The sequence below is a fragment of the Arachis stenosperma genome, chromosome 9 (genome assembly GCF_014773155.1).
Source record: "Arachis stenosperma cultivar V10309 chromosome 9, arast.V10309.gnm1.PFL2, whole genome shotgun sequence".
In the NCBI taxonomy this organism is placed as follows: domain Eukaryota; kingdom Viridiplantae; phylum Streptophyta; class Magnoliopsida; order Fabales; family Fabaceae; genus Arachis; species Arachis stenosperma.
Genome location: NC_080385.1, coordinates 79,274,839 through 79,288,032, shown reverse-complemented (window position 1 = coordinate 79,288,032; position 13,194 = coordinate 79,274,839). Strand labels below are relative to the sequence as shown.

General features: G+C 41.3%; 1 non-coding gene across 1 annotated transcript; it reads left to right on the top strand.

Annotated features, from left to right (window-relative positions):
- The first annotated feature begins 9,237 nt into the window (after positions 1-9,237).
- Positions 9,238-9,345, top strand: LOC130952607 (small nucleolar RNA R71). Its single transcript, XR_009074786.1, has one exon. It is a non-coding gene; the product is annotated as a small nucleolar RNA R71 (small nucleolar RNA).
- Positions 9,346-13,194: the final 3,849 nt, after the last annotated feature.

Below are 13,194 nucleotides of genomic sequence, written 5' to 3'. Positions count from 1 at the left end.
GGAAGCATAAGCTATGACGTAGGGAGTCTTACCCTCGCGTTGTGCTAACGCGGCTCCTATCGCATAGTTCGAGGCATCGCACATGATTTAAATGGTTGAGTCCAATTTAGTCCCCGCACAATAGGAGCTTGTGTTAATGCCACTTTAAGCTTGTAGAATCCTGCATGTCCAAGAAAAGAGCGGACTTCCCTCTCGGAGGAGGGGTAAGGCAAACTAGATATGACATTTATTTTTGCTGGATCTATGGAGATGCCTTCTTTTGAAACAATGTGTCCCAAAACAATGCCTTGTTTGACCATGAAATGACATTTTTCAAAATTTAAGACAAGGTTTATTTTGGTGCATCTCTCTAAGACTTTTTCAAGGTTGCCTAAGCAATGATCAAATGAATCACCATACACACTAAAGTCGTCCATGAAAACTTCCATACATTGCTCTAGAAAGTCTGCAAATAAGCTCATCATGCATCTTTGAAACGTCTCCGGTGCGTTGCATAGGCCAAATGGCATACGCTTGTAAGCATACGTTCCAAAGGGGCAAGTAAATGTGGTTTTTTCTTGGTCCTCTAGAGCGATGTGTATTTGGAAGTATCCGGAGTAACCATCAAGAAAGCAATAATATGATTTATCGGCTAGTCGATCAAGCATTTGATCGATAAATGGTAGTGGGAAGTGATCTTTTCTTGTGGCCGCATTCAATCTCCGGTAGTCTATGCATACTCTCCAAGAATTTTGCACCCTTGTTGCTATGAGTTCGCCGCTTTCATTTTTGATCGTAGTCACCCCGGATTTCTTTGGCACCACTTGGACCGGGCTCACCCACTCGCTATCCGAGATGGGATAGATGATGTCCGCTTCAAGTAGCCGGGTGACCTCTTTTTTCACAACCTCAAGAATGGTTGGATTAAGTCTCCTTTGAGGTTGTCGGACCGGTCTTGCTCCTTCTTCAAGAAATATGCGGTGCTCGCATACTTGGGGGCTTATTCCCACTAGATCCGCCAAACTCCACCCGATTGCCCTTTTATTTTTTCTCAAGACGTTTAGCAACTTTTTTTCTTGTTGAGGGGTTAGCTCCTTTGCAATTATCACGGGGAGCTTATGGGCTTCATCAAGATATGAGTACTTTAGGTGGGGTGGTAGTGGCTTCAATTCCATCTTTTTGTCATGATTTGGCATTTGAATTTCCGGATGGTTTGTATGGTGTGTAGTGTTTACTTTGCTTGGATCTTCATTTGCTTCTTCAATCATGTACTTCTCATCCAACTTTGCAAGATGCACTTCGGCAACAATATTGTTGATTGGATTACACCGGAATATAGAGTGATTCTCCGGTGGGTGCTTCATTGCTTCTTCTAGGCTAAAACTCACGACTCTCCCATCTATCTCAAATGAGTATGTTCCCGAGTAGGCATCTAGCTTGAATCTAGAAGTCCTCAAAAATGGTCTTCCAAGTAGGATGGATGATGCTCTGTCGGGTTTACTTGATGGCATTTCAAGGACATAGAAGTCAATTGGAAACACCAACCCTTTGATATTCACCAATACATCTTCCGCAACACCCGTCACGGTTATTATGCTTTTATCCGCTAGGACAAATCTTGCCATCGACCTTTTTAATGGTGGTAACTTCAATACCCGGTAGACGGAGAGAGGCATGATGCTCACACATGCACCGAGATCACACATACAATCTAGGAATTGAACTCCATTGACGGTGCAAGTGACCATGCAAGGGCCTGGATCATCACACTTCTCGGGCAATGCTCCCATCAAAGCGGAAATAGAACTCCCCAATGGGATGGTCTCCAATTCAAGAATTCTATCCTTGTTCATGCATAGATCTTTGAGGAATTTTGCATATCTAGGAACTTGATGGATAGCATCAAAGAGGGAGATGGTTACCTCAACTTTCTTGAACATTTCTATCATTTTGGGGTCAAGTTCTATACGCTTCCTAGCTTTCTTTGCAAGTGTCAGAAATGGGAGTGGTTGAGCAGTTTCTTCTTCCAAGGTTCTCTTAGTCTTGGGGGTCTCTTTTGTTGGTTGAGTTTCTTCATCCTCAACTATGACTTGTGGTGTTTCCTCTTCCACTACCTCTTCTATATCTATTCCCTCCTCCTTGTGAGCGGTTGTGATGAGATTTGAATCCTTTGCCCCCTTCTCTTTTAACTGTGTTCCGGATCTCAGGGTGATGGCATTAATGCCTCCCTTAGGATTGGGTTGAGGTTGAGAGGGGATGACACTTTGGATTGGGGGTTGAGGAGTGGGATTGGATGGTGGGTCCATGCGTGCAAGAAGAGCTTGTAGTGTAGAGGTGAGGCCGGTGAGGCCGGAAGCAAGTGTGTTTTGTAGTTCCTTTTGGCCTTGGGTGATGGTCCGGAGTGTATCATCTTGGTTAGAGGGGGTGGACGGGTATGCGGGTTGAGGGGTTTGTGATTGGTTGGTTGGTGGTCTTTGATGTGGTGGTTGGTATGTTTGGTAGTTTCTTGCTTGGTTTTGTTGGTTGTATGGTTGGCTGTGTTGGTTGTATGGTTGTCGGTTTTGTGAGTTGTTGTTGTTCCATCTTTGACCTCCTCCATTGTTGCTGTTGTCTCTATTTCCTTGTTGATGATTGTCCCTCTAATTTTGATTGTGATTTTCACTCCCTTGATTGTAGCTTCCTCCTTGATAGGGGTACCCTTGGTTAGGGTTACCGCCTTGGTAGTATCCTTGATTTGGGCGGTCATAGAAATTGTGAGTAGCCGCCAAAGTGTTATCTTCTTGAAGACTTGGGCACTCATCCGTGTAGTGGGAATAGCAAGAGCAAATGCCACATACTTTCTGAGGGACCAATTGTTGATTGTATTGTTGAGGGGGTGGTGGAGGTTGATGTTGATATGGTTGTTGTTGTTGCGGTTGTTGTTGGCTCAATTGGAGTTGCTTTAGGATGGATGTCATTTCACTCAAGGATTTGGTTAGAGCAGTGGTCTCGCTACTAGTTGATACCTCATTCACGATTTTTGGGCGGTTGACTCTTCGTCTAACATGTTGATTGGATTCGGCTAAGTCAATGATAAGTTGCCATGCCTCCTGGTGCACGAAATTGTGATCACTTCTTTTCACAACTCAAATAATCCCTAGTAATGGCCCCAAAGACTTGGTGCTCAATACCATGGCATAAACACAACTTCGCACAACTAACCAGCAAGTGCACTGGGTCGTCCAAGTAATAAACCTTACGCGAGTAAGGGTCGATCCCACGGAGATTGTTGGCATGAAGCAAGCTATGGTCACCTTGTAAATCTTAGTCAGGCAGACTCAAATGGTGATAGATGAAATATAAATAAAACATAGAGATAAGGATAGAGATACTTATGCAATTCATTGGTGAGAGCTTCAGATAAGCGAATGGAGATGCTTTGTCCCTTCCGTCTCTCTGCTTTCCTACTGTCTTCATCCAATCCTTCTTACTCCTTTCCATGGCAAGCTGTATACAAGGGTTTCACCGTTGTCAGTGGCTACCTCCCATCCTCTCAGTGGAAATGTTCAACGCACCCTGTCACGGCACGGCTATCCATCTGTCAGTTCTCAATCAGGCCGGAATAGAATCCAGTGATTCTTTTGCGTCTGTCACTAACGCCCCGCCCTCAGGAGTTTGAAGCTCGTCACAGTCATTCAATCATTGAATCCTACTCAGAATACCACAGACAAGGTTTAGACCTTCCGGATTCTCTTGAATGCCGCCATCAGTTCTAGCTTATACCACGAAGATTCCGGTTAAAGAATCCAAGAGATATCCACCCAATCTAAGGTAGAACGGAGGTGGTTGTCAGTCACACGTTCATAGGTGAGAATGATGATGAGTGTCACGAATCATCACATTCATCAAGTTGAAGAACAAGTGATATCTTGGAACAAGAACAAGCGGAATTGAATAGAAGAACAATAGTAATTGCATTAATACTCGAGGTACAGTAGAGCTCCACACCTTAATCTATGGTGTGTAGAAACTCCACCGTTGAAAATACATAAGAACAAGGTATAGGCATGGCCGTGAGGCCAGCCTCCCAAAGAGGGTTCAATCATCAAAACATGATCAAAAGATGATCTAGAGACCTAAAGTGATCAAAAGATGAAAAATACAATAGCAAAAGGTCCTATTTATAGGGAACTAGTAGCTTAAGAATTACAAAGATGAGTAAATGACATAAAAATCCACTTCCGGGCCCACTTGGTGTGTGCTTGGGCTGAGCATTGAAGCATTTTCGTGCAGAGACTCTTCTTGGAGTTAAACGCCAGCTTTTGTGCCAGTTTGGGCGTTTAACTCCCACTTTGGTGCCAGTTCCGGCGTTTAACGCTGGGAATTCTGAAGGTGACTTTGAACGCCGGTTTGGGCTATCAAATCTTGGGCAAAGTATAGACTATCATATATTTCTGGAAAGCCCAGGATGTCTAATTTCCAACGCCGTTGAGAGCGCGCCAATTGGGCTTCTGTAGCTCCAGAAAATCCACTTCAAGTGCAGGGAGGTCAGAATCCAACAACATCTGCAGTCCTTTTCAGTCTCTGAATCAGATTTTTGCTCAGGTCCCTCAATTTCAGCCAGAAAATACCTGAAATCACAGAAAAACACACAAACTCATAGTAAAGTCCAGAAAAGTGAATTTTAACTAAAAACTAATAAAAATATACTAAAAACTCAACCAAATATACTAAAAATATACTAAAAACAATGCCAAAAAGCGTACAAATTATCCGCTCATCACAACACCAAACTTAAATTGTTGCTTGTCCTCAAGCAACTGAAAATCAAATAAGATAAAAAGAAGAGAATATACTATAGACTCCAAATTATCAATGAAACTTAGCTCCAAATTAGATGAGCGGGACTAGTAGCTTTTTGCCTCCGAACAGTTTTGGCATCTCACTTTATCCTTTGAAATTCAGAATGATTGGCTTCTTTAGGAACTCAGAATCCAGATAGTGTTATTGATTCTCCTAGTTAAGTATGATGATTCTTGAACACAGCTACTTATTGAGTCTTGGCCGTGGCCCAAAGCACTCTGTCTTCCAGTATTACCACCGGATACATACATGCCACAGACACATAATTGGGTGAACCTTTTCAGATTGTGACTCAGCTTTGCTAAAGTCCCCAATTAGAGGTGTCCAGGGTTCTTAAGCACACTCTTTTTGCCTTGGATCACAACTTTATTTCTTTCTTTTTCTTTCTTTTTCTCTTTCTCCTTTTTTCTTTTTTTTTCGCTTCCTCTTTTTTTTTTGTATTCACTGCTTTTTCTTGCTTCAAGAATCATTTTTATGATTTTTCAGATCCTCAGTAACATGTCTCCTTTTTCATCATTCTTTCAAGAGCCAACAATTTTAACATTCATGAACCACAAATTCAAAAGACATATGCACTGTTCAAGCATACATTCAGAAAACAAAAAGTATTGTCACCACATCAAAATAATTAAGCTAGTTTTAAGGATGTATTCGAAATCATGTACTTCTTGTTCTTTTGTGATTAAAACATTTTTCATTTAAGAAAGGTGATGGATTCATAGGACATTCATAACTTTAAGGCATAGACGCTAAGACACTAATGATCATAAGATATAAACATGGACAAACATAAGCATAAAAATTCGAAAAACAAGAAAATAAAGAACAAGGAGATTAAAGAACGGGTCCACCTCAGTGATGGCGGCTTGTTCTTCTTCTTGAAGGTCTTATGGAGTGCTTGAGCTCCTCAATGTCTCTTCCTTGTCTTTGTTGCTCCTCTCTCATGATTCTTTGATCTTCTCTAATTTCATGGAGGAGAATGGAGTGTTCTTGGTGCTCCACCCTTAGTTGTCCCATGTTGGAACTCAATTCTCCTAGGGAGGTGTTCAGTTGCTCCCAATAGTCTTGTGGAGGAAAGTGCATCCCTTGAGGCATCTCAGGGATCTCATGATGAGAGGGGTCTCTTGTTTGCTCCATCCTTTTCTTAGTGATGGGCTTATCCTCATCAATGAGGATGTCTCCTTCTATGTCCACTCCAACTGAATAACAGAGGTGACAAATAAGATGAGGAAAGGATAACCTTGCCAAGGTAGAGGACTTGTCCGCCACCTTATAGAGTTCTTGGGCTATAACCTCATGAACTTCTACTTCTTCTCCAATCATGATGCTATGGATCATGATGGCTCGGTCTAGAGTAACTTCGGACCGGTTGCTAGTGGGAATGATTGAGCGTTGGATAAACTCCAACCATCCTCTAGCCACGGGCTTGAGGTCATGCCTTCTTAATTGAACCGGCTTCCCTCTTGAATCTCTCTTCCATTGGGCGCCCTCTTCACAAATGTCAGTGAGGACTTGGTCCAACCTTTGATCAAAGTTGACCCTTCTTGTGTAAGGATGTTCATCTCCTTGCATCATGGGCAAGTTGAATGCCAACCTCACATTTTCCAGACTAAAATCTAAGTATTTCCCCCGAACCATTGTAAGCCAATTCTTTGGGTTCGGGTTCACACTTTGATCATGGCTCTTGGTGATCCATGCATTGGCATAGAACTCTTGAACCATTAAGATTCCGACTTGTTGAATGGGGTTGGTGAGAACTTCCCAACCTCTTCTTCGAATCTCATGTCGGATCTCCGGATATTCACTCTTTTTGAGTTTGAAAGGGACCTCGGGGATCACCTTCTTCAAGGCCACAACTTCATAGAAGTGGTCTTAATGCACCCTTGAGATGAATCTCTCCATCTCCCATGACTCGGAGGTGGAAGCTTTTGCCTTCCCTTTCCTCTTTCTAGAGGTTTCTCCGGCCTTGGATGCCATAAATGGTTATGGAAAAACAAAAAGCAACGCTTTTACCACACCAAACTTAAAAGGTTTGCTCGTCCTCGAGTAAAAGAAGAAAGAATAGAGTAGAAGAAGAAGAAAATGGAGGAGATGGAGATGGCTTTGTGTTTCGGCCAAAGGGGAAAGAAGTAGTGTTTAGGGTGTGTGAAAATGAAGGAGTGAAGATGGGTTTATATAGGGGTGAGGGGAGGGGTAGGGTTCGGCCATTATGGATGGGTTTGGGAGGGTAAGTGGTTTAAATTTGAATGGTGAGGTAGGTGGGGGTCCTGTGGGGTCCACAGATCCTGAGGTGTCAAGGAAAAGTCATCCCTGCACCAAATGGCATGCAAAAATGCGTTTTGAGCCAATTCTGGCGTTAAACGCCGGGCTGGTGCCCATTTTTGGCGTTTAACGCCAGGTTCTTGCCCTTTCCTGGCGTTTAACGCCAGTCTGGTGCCCCTTTCTGGCGTTAAACGCCCAGAATGGTGCCAGACTGGGCGTTAAACGCCCACCTGCTAGCCTTACTGGCGTTTAAACGCCAGTAGGTTCTTCCTCTAGGGTGTGCTATTTTTCTTCCTGTTTTTCATTCTATTTTTGCTTTTTCAATTGATTTTGTGACTTCTCATGATCATTAATCTACAGAAAACATAAAATAACAAAAGAAAATAGATAAGATATAACATTGGGTTGCCTCCCAACAAGCGCTTCTTTAATGTCAGTAGCTTGACAGAGGGCTCTCATAGAGCCTCATAGATACTTAGAGCAATGTTGGAACCTCCCAACACCAAACTTAGAGTTTGAATGTAGGGGTTCAACACCAAACTTAGAGTTTGGTTGTGGCCTCCCAACACCAAACTTAGAGTTTGACTGTGGGGGCTCTGTTTGACTCTGCTTTGAGAGAAGCTCTTCATGCTTCCTCTCCATGGTGACAGAGGGGTATCCTTGAGCCTTAAACACAAAGGATTCTTCATTCACTTGAATGATCAGTTCACCTCTATCAACATCAATCACAGCCTTAGCTGTGGCTAGGAAGGGTCTGCCAAGGATGATGGATTCATCCATGCACTTCCCAGTCTCTAGGACTATAAAATCAGCAGGAATGTAATGGTCTTCAACTTTTACCAGAACATCCTCTACAAGTCCATAGGCTTGTTTCTTTGAATTGTCTGCCATCTCTAGTGAGATTCTTGCAGCTTGTACCTCAGAGATCCCTAGCTTCTCCATTACAGAGAGAGGCATGAGGTTTACACTTGACCCTAAGTCACACAGAGCCTTCTTGAAGGTCATGGTGCCTATGGTACAAGGTATTGAAAACTTCCCAGGATCTTGTTTCTTTTGAGGTAATTTCTGCCTAGACAAGTCATCCAGTTCTTTGGTGAGCAAAGGAGGTTTGTTCTCCCAAGTCTCATTTCCAAATAACTTGTCATTTAGCTTCATGATTGCTCCAAGGTATTTAGCAACTTGCTCTTCAGTGACATACTCATCCTCTTCAGAGGAAGAATACTCATCAGAGCTCATGAATGGCAGAAGTAAATTCATTGGAATCTCTATGGTCTCATTTTGAGCCTCAGATTCCCATGGTTCCTCATTAGGGAACTCATTGGAGGTCAGTGCACGTCCATTGAGGCCTCCCTCAGTGGCGTTCACTGCTTCTTCCTCCTCTCCAAATTCGGCCATGTTGATGGCCTTGCACTCTCCTTTTGGATTTTCTTCTGTATTGCTTGGAAGAGTACTAGGAGGGAGTTCAGTAACTTTCTTACTCAGCTGTCCCACTTGTGCCTCCAAGTTTCTAATGGAGGACCTTGTTTCAGTCATGAAACTTTGAGTGGTTTTGATTAGATCAGAGACCATGGTTGCTAAGTCAGAGTGGTTCTGCTTAGAATTCTCTGTCTGTTGCTGAGAAGATGATGGAAAAGGCTTGCCATTGCTAAACCTGTTTCTTCCACCATTATTATTGTTGAAACCTTGTTGAGATCTCTGTTGATCCTTCCATGAGAGATTTGGATGATTTTTCCATGAAGAATTATAGGTGTTTCCATAGGGTTCTCCCATGTAATTCACCTCTTCCATTGAAGGGTTCTCAGGATCATAAGCTTCTTCTTCAGATGAAGCATCCTTAGTACTGACTGGTGCATTTTGCATTCCAGACAGACTTTGAGAAATCAAATTGACTTGCTGAGTCAATATTTTGTTCTGAGCCAATATGGCATTCAGAGTATCAATCTCAAGAACTCCTTTCTTCTGACTTGTCCCATTGTTCACAGGATTCCTTTTAGAAGTGTACATGAATTGGTTATTTGCAACCATTTCAATTAGCTCTTGAGCCTCTATAGGCGTCTTCTTCAGATGAAGAGATCCTCTAGCAGAGCTATCCAAAGACATCTTGGATAGTTCAGACAGACCATCATAGAAAATTCCTATGATGCTCTATTCAGAAAGCATGTCAGAAGGACATTTTCTGATCAATTGTTTGTATCTTTCCCAAGCTTCATAGAGGGATTCTCCTTCCTTCTGTCTGAAGGTTTGGACTTCCACTCTAAGCTTACTCAATTTTTGAGGTGGAAAGAACTTTGCCAAGAAGCCATTGACTAGCTTTTCTCAAGAGTTCAGGCTTTCTTTAGGTTGTGAGTCCAACCATGTCTTAGCTCTGTCTCTTACAGCAAAAGGGAATAGCATAAGTCTGTAGACCTCAGGGTCAACCCCATTAGTCTTGATAGTGTCACAGATTTGCAAGAATTCAGCTAAAAACTGATGAGGATCTTCCAATGGAAGTCCATGGAACTTGCAATTCTGTTGCATTAGAGAAACTAATTGAGGCTTAAGCTCAAAGTTGTTTGCTCCAATGGCAGGGATAGAGATGCTTCTCCTATAGAAGTCGGGAGTAGGTGCAGTAAAGTCACCTAGCACCTTCCTTGCATTGTTAGCATTGTTGTTGTTTTCGGCTGCCATGGGTTCTTCTTGTTTAAAGATTTCTGTTAGGTCCTCTACAGAGAGTTGTGCCTTAGCTTCTCTTAGCTTTCGCTTCAAGGTCCTTTCAGGTTCAGGGTCAGCTTCAACAAGAATGCCTTTGTCTTTGCTCCTGCTCATATGAAAGAGAAGAGAACAAGAAAATATAGAATCCTCTATGTCACAGTATAGAGATTCCGTGAGGTGTCAGAGGAAAAGAAAAATAGAAGAAAGAGGTAGAAGAATTCGAACTTAGTGAGACAGAGTTCGAATTGTGCATTGAGGAGGAGTGATACTCTAGAAGGATGTGAGAAGAGGGGAAGAAATTTCGAAAATTAAATTAAAAAGATTTTAAAAACATTTTGAAAAACTTTAATTGATTTTCGAAAACCAAGAGTGGGAAAGAAATCAAGTAATTTTTGAAAAAGATTTTGAAATTAGCATTTAAAAAGGTATGATTGAAAACTTCTTTGAAAAAGATGTGATTAAAAAGATATGATTGAAAAGATATGATTTGAAAACAATTTTAAAAAGATTTGATTTTAAAAATTAATGACTTGGCTAACAAGAAAAGATATGATTCAAACATTAAACCTTTTTCAACAGAAAAGGCAACATACTTGAAATATTGAATCAAATCATTAATTGATAGCAAGTATTTTTGAAAAAGGAAAGAAATTGATTTTGAAAAAGATTTGATTGAAAAGATATGATTTGAAAAAGATTTGATTTTGAAAAACTTTGAAAACTTGAAAAAAATCTGAATTAAAAACAGAATCTTCCCTCTTGTGCCATCCTGGCGTTAAACGCCTAGAATGGTGCACATTCTGGAGTTTAACGCCCAATGCACTACCTTTTTGGGCGTTAAACGCCCAGCCAAGCACCCTGGCTGGCGTTTAAACGCCAGTCTGCCTTCCTTACTGGGCATTTTGAACGCCCAGCCTTTTTCTGTGTAATTCCTCTGCTGTATGTTCTGAATCTTCAATTCTCTGTATTATTGACTTGAAAAGACACAAATTAAAAATATTTTTGGAATTTTTTATAATGAGGAATAATCAAAATGCAACTAAAATCAAATAACAATGCATGCAAGACACCAAACTTAGTAGTTGTATACTACCGACACTAACAAAATGAGAATGCATATGGAAAACAACAAAACAATCAAGTCAAGAGAATTTAAAGATCAGAGCATGGAAATCATCAAGAACAACTTGAAGATTAATGAAGACACATGAATGAATGCATGCAATTCACACCAAACTTAACATGAGACACTAGACTCAACAAGAAACATAAAATATTTTTGGGTTTTTACGATTTTGTAATTTTTTTTTTGGATTTTTCGAAAATTAAGTGAAAAGGAAAATAAAGGAATCAAAATTCTTAATGAGAATTCCAGGAATCATGCAATGTTAGTCTAAAGCTACAGTCTAAAGGAATTAGACATGGCTAGCCAAGCTTCAGCAGGACATTGCATTCAAGAGCTAAATTGATGAGAATCAATCAGCTTTGATGATGATAAGAACATCACCTTGAAACACTAGAATTCATTCTTAAGAACTCTGAAGATAAATACCTAATCTAAGCAACAAGATGAACCGTCAGTTGTCCAAACTCAACAATCCCCGGCAACGGCGCCAAAAACTTGGTGCACGAAATTGTGATCACTTCTTTTCACAACTCAAATAATCCCTAGTAATGGCCCCAAAGACTTGGTGCTCAATACCATGGCATAAACACAACTTCGCACAACTAACCAGCAAGTGCACTGGGTCGTCCAAGTAATAAACCTTACGCGAGTAAGGGTCGATCCCACGGAGATTGTTGGCATGAAGCAAGCTATGGTCACCTTGTAAATCTTAGTCAGGCAGACTCAAATGGTGATAGATGAAATATAAATAAAACATAGAGATAAGGATAGAGATACTTATGCAATTCATTGGTGAGAGCTTCAGATAAGCGAATGGAGATGCTTTGTCCCTTCTGTCTCTCTGCTTTCCTACTGTCTTCATCCAATCCTTCTTACTCCTTTCCATGGCAAGCTGTATACAAGGGTTTCACCGTTGTCAGTGGCTACCTCCCATCCTCTCAGTGGAAATGTTCAACGCACCCTGTCACGGCACGGCTATCCATCTGTCGATTCTCAATCAGGCCGGAATAGAATCCAGTGATTTTTTTGCGTCTGTCACTAACGCCCCGCCCTCAGGAGTTTGAAGCTCGTCACAGTCATTCAATCATTGAATCCTACTCAGAATACCACAAACAAGGTTTAGACCTTCCGGATTCTCTTGATGCCGCCATCAGTTCTAGCTTAAACCACGAAGATTCCGGTTAAAGAATCCAAGAAATATCCACCCAATCTAAGGTAGAACGGAGGTGGTTGTCAGTCACACGTTCATAGGTGAGAATGATGATGAGTGTCACGGATCATCACATTCATCAAGTTGAAGAACAAGTGATATCTTGGAACAAGAACAAGCGGAATTGAATAGAAGAACAATAGTAATTGCATTAATACTCGAGATACAGTAGAGCTCCACACCTTAATCTATGGTGTGTAGAAACTCCACCGTTGAAAATACATAAGAACAAGGTCTAGGCATGGCCGTGAGGCCAGCCTCCCAAAGAGGGTTCAATCATCAAAACATGATCAAAAGATGATCTAGAGACCTAAAGTGATCAAAAGATGAAAAATACAATAGCAAAAGGTCCTATTTATAGGGAACTAGTAGCTTAAGAATTACAAAGATGAGTAAATGACATAAAAATCCACTTCCAGGCCCACTTGGTGTGTGCTTGGGCTGAGCATTGAAGCATTTTCGTGTAGAGACTCTTCTTGGAGTTAAACGTCAGCTTTTGTGCCAGTTTGGGCGTTTAACTCCCACTTTGGTGCCAGTTCCGGCGTTTAACGCTGGGAATTCTGAAGGTGACTTTGAACGCCAGTTTGGGCCATCAAATCTTGAGCAAAATATGGACTATCATATATTGCTGGAAAGCCCAGGATGTCTACTTTCCAACGCCGTTGCGAGCGCGCCAATTGGGCTTTTGTAGCTCCATAAAATCCACTTCGAGTGTAGGGAGGTCAGAATCCAACAGCATCTGCAGTCCTTTTCAGTCTCTGAATCAGATTTTTGCTCAGGTCCCTCAATTTCAGCCAGAAAATACTTGAAATCACAGAAAAACACACAAACTCATAGTAAAGTTCAGAAAAGTGAATTTTAACTAAAAACTAATAAAAATATACTAAAAACTCAACCAAATATACTAAAAACATACTAAAAACAATGCCAAAAAGCGTACAAATTATCTGCTCATCACCTCCTCCGCTGTTTTATATTTAGATAAAGAACCATTGCTATAGGTGTCCAAGAGAGTTCTATCTTGTTCTCGCATCCCTTGACATATGTATCCAAGCAACACTTGAGTGTCAATCCTGTGATTAGT